Here is a 20,212-nt window from a genome sequence, read left to right on the forward strand (position 1 = left end):
ATGTATGGATACTGATGTGCAAGAGAGGTGGAAAGGCTGTTTCCTTAAGCCAGCACTATAAAATATTTTATTCTCAGTGAGATGCTGCCATTTCATAGTGGGTTTCTAACACTGTGTATAGTTCCATCCACACAGTGCCTTTACTTCCATCAATTTTCTAATCTCTTTATCCAGTACAGAGGATTTGGAGCTTATCCCAGTAAGCAACAGACACAAGGCAGAATACACCCTGAACATAGTGCCAGTCCATCACAGGAAAGGCAGACACAAACACACACACACCAGGGCCAGTTTTCCCATAAACCAATTAACTTACCAGTATATTTTGGAGGGCAAGAGGAAATCATATCACACATATGGAGAAAAACTATGTAACCCAGAGAGAACATGCAAACCCCACACACACAGAATGACGGGAATTGAACCTAGGACCCCAGTGCTGCAAGATAGCAATGCTAACCACTTCGCCACCATTAGAAATTGATATTTTAATTATCTTTCTAGTTTACAGGTTTGCATGCATAATTTAATTTTGAAAGCCACTGAGACATCAGGTACTACTGTTGTATTTATGAAAAAGAAACATAACAAAAAGCATACTAACAACTGTGCCATCCTACTCCTTAGTTTATACATTTTATTATTTATAAACAGTTAACGTTGTTAGCAAAATATTTTGATTTATATTTTACCCTATTTTTTCTTTAGTTTTGTATTTAACTTATTATAATGATAGTCAGATTTAATGTATATTTGAACAATGAAAATATATTTTTACAAGATGCGGGGGAAAGTGCAACAACTTATTACAGCGCTAAATTTAATATTATTGATTACTAATAGTTTATGCTAACACCTAACTTTCTTAATTAGATGTATTTAAAACACTGAACTAAGTGTTACATAACATTCACAAATACAATCGAGAATAGTTTTGTGGTGTTTGTGTAGATGAAACGTTTCTAAAATGTATAACATAACAAAATTAAAGACCATTAAAATCTGTAATCTTTCCACTTGTAATGTCATTAGAAAGTACAACAAGTTTCTGCTTTGTATAAGGATTGTATCAAAAAGTAGTCTAAGTGGTGAGAAAGCTGTGCTTAATGATAATTAAGGGACTTAAAAGTAAAAAGAGATGTTTCATATTTCTTGATTAATTGTAAAAACTAAGTTATAAATGCAGATGTGATTGGTGCATTAAGCGCTCCAGGCAGCAGAACTGAGCTGTGTGCCACCTCCTTTTCTCGGTGCTGCACCGGCTCTAAATATCTAAACATATGTATCTATTTAGCAGGTAGTGTCACTGTACTCCACTTTCTTTGTAAACATGGAAAAACAGATTCACAACGCGAGGCTGTGTCACTGTGTAAAAAAACCTGATTTGAACACCCTATATTGTAATGAGCTGCTGAGCTACTGTAAGAATAGGAGTTCCTGCTGTCAGAGGGGGTGGAAAGTGCCCATGGTCATTTAATTAGTATTACAATTCACTCTGAATTGAACCCATTCAGAGCCTACATTACATTTTAGCATTTCATTCAGAGCAGAAACCCTCACACCTGAAGAAGGCTTGAGTTTTCTCTCTTCCCTTTTAGCATGTGCACAATGCTGTAATAGAATTTAAAATAAATGTTTTAACAGTATCAACTAAACTCCATTAATGTAAGTATCGAGTGGTATTAAATAAATACAGCTTTTTAGTATAGATTACAATTTTCTAAAATGTGTTAAAAAAATAAAAACGATTACAATCTAATCTTTTCACATTTGATCCCAAAATCCCAAGAAAAATAAATCTAAATGGGAAGAAATCTATGCTGAAAGTTTATAAAGATAACAATTTATGTTGCATTTGTCTTATTATATAAATGTTTATATTGTAACGCATACTGTACAGCCTCCATTTCTCGATAAAAATTTCAAAGATCGTTTGCGCAGCCTACTAGGGGGGGTCTACTCTCAGTGACAGCTGACAATCCTCCATACACTCAAGTGAAAAATTAATAATGCCAATGTAAATGTCGTATTTACAATTTGTTGATAACAGAAATGTTAAGTTCTCTAAAGCTTTGTGATAGTTTACCCAGGCAGCAAAAGATCAGCTACACTGCAAAGATGCAACACCGAAGATATGATTTATAACCTTTTAAATCTGAAGGGAGATCTAAAGGGATCCCCACCCCACACACACACACAAACAATAGAAGCAGGAAGCAGAAGCAGGGACAGTTGTCAGAAGGAAAGAAGGTGACTATTCATTGTTATTAAAAATGACTTAAATTCGATCATGTTGTGATATTTAGAAATATAAAAAGTCAATTAATTGTTCATAATATTGTTTTTCTATTTTTTCAAAGAAATGTTTGTTAAAAGAGAAGTCACAGCACCAGCTGGATTTGAACAGCCAACCTGTGGATTACTAATCCAGCACCTAGACCACCAAGCTACCAGCAAGGTCACATGAGCAGAGGTGAAACAGCCCTACACATACAGAATCAACAGACATTGTAAAGTGTGTATTACTGTGTTGCAGTACACGAATATAATTATATCGTTATGAATTTCTTTAGATACGCGATTCCATATTATATTGGCAGAAAAGCTTAAAACTACCACTTTTTATACACGCTATTTCAAGTTAGTTAAAGACTTCAATGCTTAAAATGTTTAGGGAGAAATGGAATACTGGTGTGAATTTTTTCTTTAACGTACCGAGACCAGCCATATACTGTATGTTTATGTTCCAATATTAATATCGTTTATGGCCTTCACACGCGTTACAGTATGCTCCTATTCTTTTTATGCTCAGCTCCTTTCAGTGGTAAAATTCCATTGAAATACTCTAATGGGCACAGTAAAGACATTAAATTTACATATACATACTGTATACAGTACAGTTTGCATACAGTAATATGTTTATGTTCCTAAATCAATATCTTTTATGAGCATGTGAAAGGCATGGTGAATCGGAGATTCTCAAAAATTACTGTACTTTGCATGATTGGAAACAAATGCGTGATTGCAAAATGCTGTGGTGTTACTTTTACAAAGACGGTCAATGAAAAAAAGAATGTGGACCAGGGCAATACTTTGAGTTTATAGCTTGTCCAAGGTCATTCATTTTTAATACTATTAGTAATATCTTCAGTAAAGACTTCGATGGCAACAGCTCAAACATGAGAGTTGCTTCACCTTGCGGAAATTCCGGATATTATTATTTTACTTGCGGTACCACATGGTATCATGCGGCACTATGTGAGAATTTACGGTATTAATATGGTAACTTGCGGTAAACTGCGTCAAGCGCACCGCAAAATAATGCGGTATCGCCCGCTTGTTTTGAATGGCTGCATCTGTAAGTGGAATGAGTATTAGTGAAAGTGAAAGGAGGTGATAACAGAAGAATTGATTATTGGTCGATAGGGCTTTATCAGCCCAGGCCAGTCAGTAATGTAAGAAAAGGAAATAGGGTTGGTCCTAGGAGATAGGTTGGTCCTAGGAGAAGCCTGCTTACTGCATCCCTGGTGAAAAGACACTGCTAAACAAACCCCGTAGGTCAGAAAAAGGGAATCTCAAGTATGGAGAAACCGAATTGCGAGCCTCCTAAAAAGGGAACCAAATGGGTTTTGAAAGACAGCCCTCAGGAGTGCCAGGGGTGCACAATGGCAAGCTCGAGGGTCAATGTGCTGGACAAAGGAACAAAATTGTGAAAAGAATAAATAACCCAGACAGCCCAAAAAGCAAAAGAGAGGCAAGTGTCAAAGGTGTCCCAAAGATCAGGAGAAAAGGCTGTCCCAGAGAGAAGCCAGAAAGGCGGCAGGAGAAAGGGCAGCCAGAGAAAAAGCCAAAAAGCCAGGGCAGATCTCTCTAGAAACTGAGATTGGGCTGCTAGGCTGGGAAGGATGTGTGCACAGGAAAAGCTCTGGGGTCCTGGACGAGGGAAGCTGCTTCCTGAAGGAAGGCCAGCAGGAAGAGTCCAGGGTTCCAGGGCAGGGCAAACTGGAGTGTTGAGTGGAATGCAGACACGAAACTGAGACTGCTGCACTGGGCAACATGGAGAGTAGGCTTGGAGCTGAGCCTGCTATATAGAGTTTATCGGTTGGAAAAGGGAGCGTTGTGTACAGAGAAACAAAAAGGGAACTGGACAAGTTGAAAAGCAGATTTGAGGCTGAAACCGCCGCTCAGCGTGAATTGTTGACTTGAGCTGAAAACTGCTGGGATCGCAGAACTGGTGGCTTGAACAGGGAGCCTCAGATACAGGAGAAACTGAATGGCGAGATTCCTGAAAAGGGGAACCAAATAGGTTTGAAGGACAGACCTGAGACTGCAGCTGCTGCACAGAGTGAGACGAGGGCTAAAAGTGCAGGCTGATTGAATGGAGAAATGTAGAGGGTACGAAAGCAGTACTGCCAGTAAGGAAAACCAGGGTGAAATAAAAAGATGACAAAGCACTATCAAAACAGTACCTCAGCATTAACTAAGAAAATGATAAATGAGATAATTGCTAATTAATCTGACCAGATTAAAAAAGGGATCTGGTCAGAGCCGGAAGCCCTGGAAAAATGTGAGCCCTCATAAGAAGGCAAAGGTGTCTCTGGGCAACCACTAGCAGAAAGGCTGTCATGACAGATGCACTTTACAGTCTGATAAAAAGTTTTTCACATAGTTTATTCAAAAATTTTAAAAATGTAAAGATCTTTTGGTTAAAGATAATTGTGTCACAAACCGCATTCCTACAAGCATCTCTAAGCGCCAACTCCCGCGCACTAATTAATCAATTCTCATTCTTCACGCTCTTCCCTATTTATACCCTCTCACTCCACTCAGTCCCAGGTCACTATTGAGAATAACCTTTGGCTTTCTCTTGTGTGCATAACTACTCTCGACCTGATTTCTGGCTACCCGGCCTTGTTTCCTCATGCTTCAATGTCGTCTCGCCTCTCGTTTTGGATTTGGATACTCTTGACCTGACTCTTTTTGATACCCAACCTAGCTCTTTTAACTCAACTATGACTTTTTGCCTTTTGCCTTTGGGATTTGGGATGCTCCACTGTTCCCACCTCCTCCACTCTCCCAGCATTTGTTCTCCTATGCTATTTAATCTTTGCTGTCTGTCCTGTCTCTTTTTCACACCCGAAGAAGGCTCCACAGCCCAAACATTGTGTTTTCTTTCTTCTCTTTTCAGCATAGAATAAACCTATTACTTTTTCATATGTATAATATTACATGTACACTGTATATAGCATACATATCCAGCCATTCAAAATGTGTGAAGTACACTGTGTCAAAATGTGGTAGGTGTGGCACATCACAACGCATCATACTGCTTCATACCGCATGTTATGATAATAGTATCTGGAATCACCTTGTATATCACCTTGAGCTAATAAAGCTTAATGTCTCCTGTACAGCATTTGAGATGTCACCAGAAAACGCCCAACAACGTGGCAAGCTGTGGGTAATTTTGCGTGGTACAGGTTGTACCATGCATTTTGAATGGCTGCATGTGTATATTATGTAATGCTAAATATCTGATTAACTCAGAAGTAAACTTATTTGTGATTACATATCTGGCTCCAGTGCAGTTTCAAAGCTGAGAGAACAAGGACAAAGATTGTTTGCTTCATGAGATAAATAAAAAGTTATAAAAAATTACAGAAAATGTCTTAAAGGAAAACCACCGTGGGTTAGCCTTGAAATGTGCCTAAAAAATACAGTCAGGACATTTTACACTTTGCATCTTACTGATGACTAATTAATAAACATAAGCGTCTCAAGAATTCAATTGTACCTCAACACAAGTTGTTATCAATTTAATTCATGAGTAATGTATTTACTTCCGAGTTTAGAGTAACAGTGGGTAATAACACTGATTAGCGATTTGGTAACCGAACGATATATATTGACATATATTCTCTGTTGTGTATCTCTTTGTGTTTGCATCTCTTCGAGATTATATACCTTGTATATTGATAACCCTCACAGTAAGGTCTGCCGCTCGTATCCAAGCAGACTAGTATATGTTTGGTGCACAATTTATATTAATAAATCTCGTGTATTGAACCCGTGTGTGTGCGTTGTTAGTTGTTCTGACGATTGATTTTCTAAAAGCCCCAACGAACAACCTCGTGATTACTGCTACAATTAATAATTGTCACAGTAAACCCATCAAACCTCTACAACAGTAAATACAAGATGGTAGAATGATGCTGTATTATTATATGCATTATTATAATGCAAGGAGAAGTAACAGCAGAATGTGGAATTTTACAACATAAATTCTTTCAATATAAATCACGTATTGTATGTTTGAAGGAATTAATAACCCCCTTTTGAACTGCTAATTAGGGGGCAACTATCTATAGTTCTTTGACGCATGGTTGCCATAAGAAAAGAAAGAAAAACAGCTCTGAAGGAGTCCAATGTGTGTTTTCAAGTCACAAAATCACTGTTTAAACCAGGAAAATACAATAAAAGTAATGCAGGTTTCTATTGAGATGCACATACATTCCAAACAATCAGTTTTCACTGTGGTCAAAGCTATGGCAAGACATAACTTTATTCCATAGGGGTCTCAATTTCTTTGTCAATCACACCTGATACTACTGATCCCCAGAGTGGAAAGAAACTTAATAGCCTCTGTTTAATCAATAGAGTTCTGTTTTTTTTTTTTTCATTTCCACTCTGCCAGCCTTGATTACCACCTACTGAAATATAAATCTGTCCTGAAAGACAATCTTTTCAAGGACACATGCAATACTGGAGTATGACAATTAACGATATATGAGAATCAAGTTTATTTAATAGCATGTGTAAAAGAAAAGGTTCCCATGTCCATACACTTTCTTTTGAGGCGTCTTCAATTAGGAACTTCACCACAAAAAAAGAGCAAAGTTCAAGTTCAAGTTTATTGTCATTATACTCATCCACAGGTATTTGGTATGGTGAAATGCTATTTAGCTATCTCTTAGACGGTAAGTAGTACAAAAAACAACAATACAATGGTATAAGAAAAGAAAGACAGATACAACAGGCAATGTGCAAAACAACAACAGGCAATATGCAAAACACAACAGGCAAAACAACATGTGCTCTATTCATATATCAAATATCACTTAGAAATGTAAATCTTAGAGTTTTGTCAGGGGTGGAATACAATTAAAATTAGAAGCTTAACCTGTAGTACTTCTGGTTGGAAGATGACGTCCTTTGCAAAGGAAGTTCAACATTTGTTCAAACCTGCAAATCAAAAGGTATCTCCCACTCTTGAATTACACTATGTGTCTGTGTTTGTTATATTTTCCTTACTTTCTGGGGTTAATTTCACTAGTCTGCCCTAATCTATCTGAGGATGTTCAGGAGGAGCCCTGAGGCTGAAAGTCCAGCAGGCGCGCTGCGAGAATGTCCTGCGCTTGGGAACTGTTCTGCAGCCGCTCTGTGTTGTCTGTTTTTACCTGGATGAACTGCAGGTCGTTCATTGTTTGAAAGTTTCATGGGCATCAGAGACCCACGTGGGGTTAACCTGCCCTACCAGTTCCTGATTGCCCCCTGACCTTAGAGTTGTAAACCAACTTTGAATAACACCTTCCCTTGGAATCTCCCAGACTTTGAGGCTCCAGATGACCATTTATTAAAGCTGCTGGAGAATATCAGCATTGGGAGTTATTCCTTATCAGGACACTCAATCAGCTAGAACAACACCTTAATTGTGAACTAAATGGAATGGCCTCTCTATGTCAAGCACCACTTAGATGAAAGAGAGAGGGACTGGCAAGGGAACATAAAACATAATTCCTGTATTTTAATAAGCCTTGCCATTACAATAGGATCATTTAACAGATGTGTCATCTTTTTTTTTGTTGGAAGCTGAAATGAAGTTATTAGAGTTATGAAAAATAAATAAGCAAAACTCTATGACAAGTGCAAAGTGCCTATCTATCCCTCAGGTATTTCTTTTTTAGTGACACAGGACATTCATCAGATTGCACAAAAACGTGTTCCTAGCGAGATGTTAAAGATTAAAAAGGTAATTTTGAATGCACAAGAGAAAAAGTCCAGTGAAGTACCTTAGATTGTTCCTACTGGCCAGGCAAGTCAAGATTAGCTTCCGGCTGCATTAAAGCAATTATACATTTTATTCTGCAGCTATACAAATCCTATAATGAAAATGCCACTTTACAGTGATTGACCTCCAACCATTACCTCCATTCATACAAACATTAATGGTGTTTCTTGGTAAAACAAAAAGGTGAAGGCACACAAAGACTGTAGAGTTTGTTATTTAAAATAAAAACATTCAAAACATGTTTCAAAAACAGACTACGCAAGTAAACTCATTTATATAAAACAAAAAAGGCTTTTAAGTATTAAATTACTAACTATGACATAAAATGAAAATCTGTCAGCAAGCTGGATTTTCTTTGTAAAGGATGAGTACTTGTTTAGAAACAAATGCAGCATTGAGTCTGAAGTGATATTCACTAGACAATCTTTATGTGTACTTCAAAATCATGAACTACGATTTATTTAAAATTCTGCTCAATAAAAATCATTGTAATGTGCATCTACATTCAAAAATATCCACTTCTTCTGATCTAATAAACATTAGTTTAACTTTCTTACAGCTTTCGCAGGCTTAGCAAATGTCAGTTTTTTTCTTTTTAAATTCTATCTGTAATCAAATTCAGCTCTATAAATTACTAAAAGCTAAATCATGTGATGACAGTCTATGTATGTCACTAATGGCAACCCAATTTGAAAATGCTATTTACTTTTATGAGAATTTGCATTTTAGTCAGGTTTTATACAATAAAATGTTTATTGTATATTTATTACATATTATTTATTTTCTCCAATAATAAAACAAACAGAGAAACAGATTTACTTTTTTCATTTGTTTCAATTATTAGATTTAGATTCAAACTACCGTATCAAATACTTCATCACCTTGTAAAACCGCCAGGAGGAGCCAATAAAGCTTAACCTCTCATGTACAGCATTTGAGCTTTTAAATTTAAACTGTGTATTACAGCATGTTAATCATCAGTCATTAAAAAGTTGGTATATTTTATGTAAGCAAGATTGCTCAGTTGGACAAAAGTACACAACCTACCTTTATCAGAAATATTAATGCATCAAAGCCTTTACTGAAGATATTACTAATAGTATTAATAATGGATGACTTTGGACAAGCTGTATACTCAAAGCATAATTTCTTTAGCACATTTGTACAAGCACTTGGAATCTGTCCAAGCCATACTTTGCCAGGCATTTTGTTTTACTTCAACGGGCATAAAAACTTCCTTGCTTTTAACAGGGCGTTTCATAATTTCTAACTATGAAAATGATTTAAAATGCGACACCTATCATTCAACTAGAGCTTAAAATATCACAAGGATCCTCAAGAGCACAGCAAAGAGTGTTTAAAAGACACTTGTATTTATCAACGCTTTCTTTTCCGTATACCAGATTTTATGGAACCACTTCAGAGGGGTGTCAGCCAGTCAGATTCCAGGAATCGGCACTTTAAAGGAAAAATGCACACCGGTATTCCATTTCTCCCTAACGATTTCAAGCATCGAAGTATTTAACTAGCATGTGAAATAGCGTGTGAAAAAGTGGTAGTTTTAAGCTTTTCTGCTAATATAATATGGAATCGCGTATCTAAAGAATTTAATAACGGTATTTGTGTGCTGCGACAGGGCTGTGTAGGGCTGTTTCGCCTGCCTGTTCATGCAACTGTCTTGTAGCCGACTGGTCTAGGTGCGTGACTACCAACTGGCAGGTTGTGTGTTTGAATCCAGCTAGTGCTGGACTTTTCTTTAAACAAACATTTCTTCGAAAAAATAGGTAAGCGATATTATGGACAATCAATTGACTTTTATATTTCAAAATATCACAACATGATCGATATTTGCGATATTTTGAACATATCTTCCCTTCTGACAGCGATTCCTGCTTCTATTGTGTGTGTGTGTGCAACAGAGTAAATTTTTATAGAGAAATGGAGGCTGGACAGTATGCGTTACAATATAAACATTTATATTGATTTAAATCGTGTTCTGATTTAAATCGCAAATGCGTGTTTAATTATGTGTTTTTTAATCATAATCAGGCTAATGCATTTCTACATTTTCTGTATGAACCAGCTTAGAGGTTCATACAGAAAGACAGCTTGTGTTTAAATTGAGTGTAAGGTAATTTATGCTTTTTAAAGTCATGGTCAGCATTTATTATTGTACTGTGCTGTAAACTTTTTCTGTGCCTAGTCACATTATTTTATAGCGTTTTTATTGCGTTATTAAATCCGGTGGCGCTGTGTGTTAGTTTCCTGACTCCCATTATTTAAACTGCGACACTGATCATTCATCTCTAAACTTTATTTTATATAGCGTTTTAAGCGAATAGGTAATTAGATTGCTCATAAACCTAATCGCTTTTTCTACATAAACACAGCGTGATTGTTCTCTGAAAATGCTTTTCCTTAAAGCGATTCTATTGAGGGAGTAGCCCAGCTACCACTTAACACTGTACTTCCTACTTTGAATACCTGTGAGACCGGTTTAATTCGTCACAGCCAGCACTCCGGGAGTTCATATTGCTTGACTTATTTTAAAAACTAAGTTATAAATGCAAACGCTTCCTCGGTGCGCTGCTCTGGTACGCCGGGTCTTACACAGTGCCTGTTGGCAGTAAGCGTTACAATATACATACCCAACACTGCTTGTACCCATCTGTCATGCAAATAAAACACCTTGAATTGAATTGAATTGAGAGAGGGGGGTAGTGGGACAGATATACTGTAGACAGACTCAAGGCAAATAAGATACTTATGGGTACGCAGGCATTCACGAAAGCAACATACGAAACATTTGCACGTACTGTATAGTTAAGTTATTACTTGATTTTCAAAGTGCAACGAAATACAATATTGTTCTTGCTGCTGTTCTGGTTGTTTTTATCCCGTAAAGCGTTTTGAGAAGCCACCTTTAAAGGCGATATATACTGTAAAACCGCTGATTCTTATGGAATGTGTTCCACAGGAGATTCAAATTTTTATTTATTTATTTTTTAATCGCGTATCTTAGGAAATTATTTATTGTCTTCATATTTGGCCAGGGCTTTAAAGAGAAGGCGCGCCAAAAAATGTCGGTGCCGTCGTCTCCGCTTTAAAGGTACCCCCGTGCTGGAAGAATTTGAAGCGTTTTAAGCGAATAGGTAATTAGATTGCTCATAAACCTAATCGCTTTTTCTACATAAACACAGCGTGATTGCTCTCTGAAAATGCTTTTCCTTAAAGCGATTCTATTGAGGGAGTAGCCTAGCTACCACTTAACACTGTACTTCCTACTTTGAATACCTGTGAGACCGGTTTAATTCGTCACAGCCAGCACTCCGGGAGTTCATATTGCTTGACTAATTTTAAAAACTAAGTTATAAATGCAAACGCTCGCTCGGTGCGCTGCTCTGGTACGCCGGGTCTTACACAGTGCCTGTCGGCAGTAAGCGAATTTGCCCTACACAGCCCTGTCGCAGTACACAGATATAATCATACCGTTATTAAATTCTTTAGATACGCGATTCCATATTATATTCCCTTTTAATCAAATTCTAAAAGTATGCTTGTTGACTCCGGTATCGCGTTAGTTAAAGACTTTGATGCTTAAAATGTTTAGGGAGAAATGGAATACTGGTGTGTATGTTTTCTACCGATACCAGCCATATACTGTATGTTTAAGTTCCAAAATTAATATCGTTTATGGACTTCACACGCGTTGCAGTATGCTCCTATTCTTTTTATGCTCTGGCACTAAGTAAAAGGAGATGCTTCATACTGCTTGACTAATTTAAAAAACTAAGTTATAAATGCAGACAATCCCTCGGTGCGCTGATCTGGTGCGCCGGCTCTTACACAGTGCCCCTCTCTCCCTCAGTTCAAATGGCAACTTTTTGACTTCTGACCTATCGGGTTTGATCTTGCACTTCCAACTCAATTACTGTTTCAGTATATCGATCTATGCACCTTCACTTCTGTATTCCCTCAGGAAACTAGCGTCACATCCATGACTCTGCATGGGATCCACACCATCATACATTACATTGTAACATAATACTGAGCCAAAAGAAAAAAAAATGGATCCTGCTGAGATAAATTTTATCCGTTCTCTTCTAGATCAATATTCTCAAGCCCCGATGTCCTTACAAACCTCCATGCAACAATTATCTGCTAAGCTGAACAACCTTTCTGTTACACCTTCGGTTACACCTGCTCCTGCTGCTGCTGCTGCTGCTCTAGTATCTGTTTCAAATTCAAGATCCGCCTCTCGGTCTGTAACTATCATGACACCAGAAAGATATGATAGAAGACGGAGTAAGTGCTGTTGGTTTTTAGCGCAGTGTGGATTAATTTTTTACTACACGCAGAAAAGTTCTCCACTGCTCAGAAGAAGGTTACTTTTATTGTCACCCTTCTCACCAGGAGAGCGTTGGACTGGGCACCTGAATTAGATTGTTATAAACTATTTAAAGACAAACTAAGAGCAGTTTTCAACCCCTTTCATTCTGAACTCTAAGCTCCAAGCTGCCTCTAATAATCTCATCAAATCTCACTCAGGGAAAACAGACTGCTCGTTAGTACACTATACAATTTTGCATCTATGCCACAGAGACATCCTGGAATGATCAACCTCTCATCTTTCAGTTCTGTCAAGGCCTTTCTGAAGACCTAAAGGAACACATACCGTAGCTTTGGTCCCCTGCCAGAGAAAGACATTGGATGAAAAACTCTCACAGATAGTAGATCTGGATAACAGGCTCAGCCTTAGGAAGTACAACAAAACACAGACCCGGATCTTTCAGCCTTCACCAGCCTCATCATCAGATTCCAAAATTACATCCCAACCCATGGAGATTGGCCATTCACAACTCTCAATTGAGGAAAAAGAGAAACGCCAGAGAGAAGGCGATGTTTTTATTGTGGCCAGCTGGTTTATCTTCGGGCTTCCTGTCCAGTAAAGCCTACAGGCTGGGCAAATTATTTTTTTAATTTTAAAAAAGAAATAAAAAATAAGATACAATGATGTGTTCCTGCTTAATGTAGACATTGCATTACTTTAAAAGCTATTAAAAAAACAGGTTTAAATAGTTTAAAACCACTTTTTATGTGCAATAAATGGGTGATTTTTCTTTGTGTATACTGTAAGTTTTTTACTTTTTAATGAAATGTTTAAAATACTTAAATTTCATAAACTCTTCCTGCTTTGTAGGACAGATCAGCAGGTGTTTTTTTCCCTATCAGAGGCTTTGAAAGGGGGAGGTGACACCGAGAGAGGGAGGAGGCCCGTAGCTCAGTGTTACACAATGAGTGTTCTATAGTGTGGAGTGCGAATGCCACCAATTGTGTCTGCATTTATAACTTAGTGTTTAAACAACGTAAATCATTTTCTTTTACTTCTAAGTATCTTAATTATCATTAAGCACAGCTTCTCACCACTTAGATTATTTTTTTATACGATCGTTAGACAAAGCAGGAACTTATTGTACTTTCTAATGACATTACATGTGGAAAGATTACAGATTTTAATGGTCTTTTATTTTGTTATACATTTTAGAAAAATTTCATCTATACAAACACCACAAAACTATTCTCGATTATATTTCTGAATGTTTTGTCACACTTTGTTCTTTGTTTTAAATACATCTAAACAAGAAAGTTGGGTGTTAGCATAAACTATTAGAAATCAATAATATTAGATTTGGCACTGTAATAAATTGTTGCACTTTTCCCTGCATATTGTAAAAATATATTTTCATTGTTCAAATATACATTAAATCTGACTATCAGAAAATAAGTGAAATACAAACTTAAAGAAAAAATAGGGTAAATATATTTCAAAATGTTTTGCTAACAATGTTAACTGTTTATAAAAATACAATTGATTTACTAAGGAATAGGATGGCACAGTTGTTAGCATGCTTTTTTAATGATTTTTTTTTCATAAATACAACAATAGTACCAGATGTCTCAGTGGCTTTCAAAATTAAATTATGCATGCAAATCTGTGAACTCGAAAGATAACTAAGCTATCCACCCATTTTTAATGGTGGTGAAGTGGTTAGCATTGCTATCTTGCAGCACTGGGCCTCTAGGTTCAATTCCTGTTATCCTATGTGTGTAGAATTTGCATGTTCTCTCTAGGTACCATGGGTTTTCTCCAAATGTGTGATACAGTTTCCTTTCGCAGTCCAAAACATACTGGTAGACTAATTGGCTAACAAGAAAACGGGCCCTGGTGTGTGTGTTTGTGTCTGTCTGCCCTGTGGTGGACTGGCCCTATGTCCAGGGTGCATTCTGCCTTGCATCCATTGCTTGTTAGGATAGGCTCAAAATCCTGTTTCCTAGATAAAGAGATTAGAACATTGATGGAAGTAAAGACATTGTGTGGATGGAACTATACACAGTGTTAGAAACCCATCTCTCTTATGGATATCAGTATCCATACCTAGTTAGTTATTTAGACAAATGTAAACAAATATAAACATCTTGATCTCTGTGGATCAGCATCAGCTATGTTTGCCCATTCCTTCAATGTATGTGCATCCAACATACAGTTCAAAGCTAGCAACTACACAAAGTCTAAAATACAATCCTAATTTAAGTATCTACAGTATGTAAATATACAGTCTGTTAACTTCATCATCTTCCTCTGCAGTCTATAACATCTCCTGTCATTTTGTCAAAAGTATGCCAAATATCATATGTAAATCACAAATATCATATGTAAATACCGGCCATAAAGTACTCTGCATTGTGGAATATCACACTGATTAAATTTCTTTTAAAGGGAACTAGAGAAATCAAGGAAGGCTTTTTTTCTAGAATTAATAAATGCACATCCTGTTTACTGGGATAATTACATCCACACTGAGCAATCTCCAATATGTTCAGAATTTGACAGTCAGAGTCCTGATCGGGTCGCAAGCAAGCAAGCAATCACATTACACCTGTCTTTGAGTCCTTGTACTGGCTTCCTATCAGGTTTCAAGTCAACTTCAAAATCCTCATTCTCATTCAGTGCCTTTCTGGTTTATTATCTGTTTACTTCCCAGCTTGTAACCTTTGTCTGTCTGACTCTGGTCTTCTAGCTGTCCTCAAGAACATCTACATTCTTTGGGTGACAGGGCCTTCTCTAGCTGCACCCCAGAGATCTCGATTTGTATCCCCACTGATATCAGAGTCACCTACCCTGAGTGCATTTAAATGTAATCACAAAACCTTTCTTTTCAGAAGTCTTATTTAGTGGCTGTATCTGCTTCTTTTTCAAATTCCAGCAGCACTTCTAACTGCTTGTCTTTCTTATACTGTATGTATTTACTTTGTAATCTGTGATCGTTATAACTGTTTTTACACCAACTGTATTGCTTTGAGATGCTATTTTTAAAGGTGCTATATAAAATATTTTTTGCTATTATTGTTATAGAGAAACTTGATCAGATTTTCCCTGGTTCAGAAAAGAATATCTACAGTATACTAGTTTGTCACTCTTCTCACACCGTCTTTGCTAAATGGCTTTGCATACTAATCTAATCAATCTAACTACCTATTTTTTGTGCTTTCTCTGTCCTGCTAGATTTATAATTATTCTGAAAACCTTCTTCTTGAAACGAGTCATTTATAAATACCTGTTTTCACTGTTAACATCTTGCAGCAAGTCTGTGACAAAATATACACTAAGCTCAATCCTGCTTCATTCTGCTTCCAACATTGAATAAAAAATTCTTTAGATTTCTTTATTTAGTGGCTTCATTAGTGACAACTGCTAAATTACTTTCTTGGAAAAATGCATTTTATGTGTTGCAAAAAACTGACTTGCTTTAACAAAATATACTTACAAATCCTCCATGAAGCCCTCCATTAAAACTATGAATACTGCTTACTGAATTGCTCTGTTTTTCATGTGTGCTAATTTTCTGACTCTATCCTATCAAACCTTCACAGTCTCCCTACCAGAAATACACCTGATTATTCAAGCCCCTAACTCTATGCCAAATCTGCTTAAGGTTCATATGGTTTTGGTAACATCTTTTTGTGAATGTTTGTATAGCTAAGCTTTTGCTTTTCCTGCATCCCTCTTCTGCACTATGCCTAGTCATGGCTTTTTTTCTGTTTGCTTATTTCAAAGTAACACCTGCTCCATTTCTAAAACTTTTTGCTCATGTATTTTTACATTTATTTACAGTACATCTCTAGCACTTTAATGTCATAAATTTTTATGTGCCTTAATTTGTAGACTGAATTGTTGTTGTTTTAGCCTTAAAAAGCTTAAGTTTTCTCTATCTTTTGTTTCTTGTCCTACAGACAACTGTTATTAAACTGTTATTATTGATCACTGAACTATTGACATGACTTCTTTCATTCACCCTTTCTTGAATGTCTATGACAAGTAGAAATAGTGCTGTCTCTGGTGCTATCTTTTGCAGCTGCAATTTCACTGGTTAAATAAATAAGAAATTAGTCTGCTCATAAATCTAATCACTTATTCTACATAAACACAACATAATTGCTCTCTGGAAATACTCTTTTTCTTGTTCGTTTTGGAGACCTTGATCGAAACTCATTTGAGATATCAGAAAGGATTTATTTTCTATGTTTATTTGAAAAGAAATGTCAATGAAATGTCTTTTCCGCGAGCATAAGAATCACAAAAATAACAAAAACACAAAAATCACAAAATTTAGGTTATAAAAATAAGGTTACATAATAATATATGTAATAGAAATTGAATAAAACTCATTATGAGTAGAGCTGCAATGTGTCCATGGTGTATGCAGGTCGTGCGATTATGCTGAATACAGTGAAAACTATGTGTCCATGTAGACATTACAGGTGATTTGCTAAAGGAGCTGCAGGTTGGCTATTTAGCAGTCATATTGCCTGGAGGTAGAAGCTGTTCCGTAGTCTGTTGGACTTAGACTGAATGCTTCGGTACCGTTTACTGGAAGGTAGGAGGGAAAACAGTTTGTGACTGGGATGACTGGGGTCCTTGAGAATGGACCTGGCCTTCTTCAGACATCTAGCTGAGTAGATATCCTCGATGTTTGGTAGCTCACAGCCGGTTATGAGTTGCGCTGACTTCACCACCCTCTGCAGTACTTTGCAATCCCGGGTGGAGCAGTTCCCATACCAGGCAGTGATGCAACCAGTCGGGATGCTCTCAATAGTGCACCTGTAGAAGTTGGCCTGGATATGTGATGGCATGCCAAACCTCTTTAGCCTACGGAGACAGAATAGGCGCTGCCGTGCTGTTTTGACCACGGTGTTGGTGTGGTGGGTCCAGGTTAAGTCCTCTGAGATGTTAACTCCCAGGAACTTAAAACTGCTGACCCTCTCCACTGCAGTCCCATTGATGTATATAGGTGTGTTATCTCCTCCCTGGTGTTTTCTATAGTCCAAGTATCTTGCTGCTGACTACCACTGAGAGTAGCATTTTATCATCTAAAAATAATCTGTTTTTGAGAAAATACCTCACTTCTATAGAAATGTTCAGTAGCTGAGGTCTTTAGTGAGCAACTCTAATTTCTTCCTCTTCACAGACCATATGACTGCGCCATAGATCTTTTATCAGGCTCTCTACCCCTAAGGGTAAAATCTACCCACTTTCAAACGCTGAATCAAAAGCCCTAGAAAAATATATTGAGGAATCTCTTCGTGCAGGTATCATTTGCCCTTCTACCTCCCCGGTGTCTGCAGGTTTCTTTTTTGTTGAAAAGAAGGATGGTTTTCCAGACCCTGTATTGATTATAAAGCCCTGAACAAGATCACACTTAAGAATCATTACCCTTAATACCTGTGGCTTTGGATTCAGTTTGAGGAGCCTCTATCTTCTTGAAATTGGATGTCCGTGCAGTGTATAATTTAATACTCATTCGAGAGGGTGATGAATGGAAGACTGCCTTCATGACAACACACAGTCACTGTGAATATTTAGTTATACCTTTTGACCTGGTTAATGCTCCTGCCCTATTTCAAACTTTTATAACTGATATTATTAATAAATAAAATAAATTATATTTTAGGGATATTATTAATAAATATGTCTTATCTTTCTTAGACAACAACTTGATTTATTTTAGTGACACTCAAAGTCACATTCTTCATGTCCGGGAGGTACTGTCCAACCTCTTAAAAAATAATTTATATGCCAAATAAGAAAAATGTAATTGTAATGTAATGTAATTTTCATATTTTAAGGGTCCAGTTTCTAGGTTACATCATTTCCTCAGCAGGAACTCAAATGGACTCAAGTAAGGGTGAGTAAAGTAAAGAACCTCAGGCAAATACAAATTTGCTCACTTTTATAGACGACTTATACATGATTTCAGTTCAGTGGTGGCAAGGGCCCCAGTCAAGGCAAATGGAACCCCCAGGCTGAACAGGCGTTCCAACACCTGAAACAACTTTTTGTCTCTGCCCCACTTTTTCGTCATCCCTACCCCTCCCTACCTTTTGTAGTAGAAGCAGATGCTTCAGCTTATGGAGTGGGTGCGGTATTATCTCAACGTGTATGTACTTTTCCCTGAAAACTTTCTTTGGCAGAATTCAACTATGACGTGGGCAACCGTGAACTCTTTGCCATAAAACCAGCCCTAGAGGAATTGACACTGGCTGGAGGGGGTTCAGCATCCGTTCATTATTCACAGCAACCACAAGAATTTAGCTTTTTTGCAGTCTGCTAAACGCTTGAATCCTCGTCAAGCCTGCTGGTCACTATTCTTTTCTCGTTTCTGTTTTTTTATCACCTAAATCCCCAGTTCTAAGCACACTAAGGCTGACGCCTTCTCCCAGGTCTATGACCCTCCGGAAATAGAACAGCACCCCGTACCTGTTATTCCATCTCATAGATTTATCACTTTAATTCATTGAGATCAGATCATTCAGATTAAGCGGGCCTTGGTTGGACAATCAATTTCTCATCAATGTCCAACTGACAAATTATTTGTTCCTAACTCTGTAAAGACCTCTGTTTTTCACTGGGGTCATGACTTGCGTTTTGCTGGCCATCCAGGGGTTCATCATACTTTTGAGCTCATCTCTAGAGACTTTTGGTGGTCCTCTATCAGGGAAGATGTGACCCAGTACGTCAAAGCCTGTACCATTTGTGCAAGAATTAAGTCACCCCGCCTTCATCCACCCGGCCTACTGCAGCCTCCAATTCCTGAATGACCAGGGTCACACTTATCACTGAATTTCATCATAGATCTTCCGGCAAGCCAAGGCAATAGATGTATATTGGTAATTGTAGACCAATTTTCTAAATCAGCCCACTTTATTCCCCAACCTGGTCTACCCATGGCACAAGAGTTGGCAGACCTTGCGTTATCCATGTATTCAGATTACACAGCAATCCCAAAGATGTTGTTTCAGACCGGAGACCTCAATTCATTTCAAGCTTTTGGAAGGCATTCTGTAATTCATTTGGTACATCTGTTTTGCTCACATCCGGTTATCATCCACAAGCTAATGGCCAAAATTAATGTATCAACTAGGACCTCCAGACTTTCCTGTGTGCGTACATCTCCAGTGTTCAGTACAATTGGGCTTCGCTATTACCATGGACTGAATACGCCCACAGTTCCCATTATACTTCGGCCACTGCTATGTCTCCATTGTGTTGTGCCCTCTCTTTCTTGCTTATTCTGTTCTGGACTCTCAGGTTCCTTCTGTTCAACAATATATTTTTCACCTCAAAAATATTTGGGAAAAAGCAAAGAGGGCACTCATCAAGACTAACATCATTCAAAAGAGGGCCATGGCCATTATTTTGTTTCATGTTAATTTTATTTGCTTTGGCAACACTGATTGAATCTATTGGTCATGCTAATAAAGCAACTTGAATTGAATTGAATTGAGAGAGAGCAAGCACCAAAGAGAGCAAGAGAGAGCAACACACTGGGGTCTATTCGGGTAGTTACACAGGAAGAGGGTGGTAATTCGGTACAAGTATAACAGGTGTGCAAAAACAGGGAACTAATGAATTAAAGAACTAAAGAATTAAAGAACTAAAGAATCCAGGCGATCTCACCAAACTGTAAGCCAGTTTTGCAATGGGTCAGTTGCACTGGTCAGTGGCTTTCCTGCACTACAATAATACCTTCTGTGTCGCATTAACATTGGAATGTTCTTTTTTACAAGTGTAAAAAGAGGCGATAC

Source organism: Lepisosteus oculatus, chromosome 5 (genome assembly GCF_040954835.1).
Source record: "Lepisosteus oculatus isolate fLepOcu1 chromosome 5, fLepOcu1.hap2, whole genome shotgun sequence".
Taxonomy (NCBI): domain Eukaryota; kingdom Metazoa; phylum Chordata; class Actinopteri; order Semionotiformes; family Lepisosteidae; genus Lepisosteus; species Lepisosteus oculatus.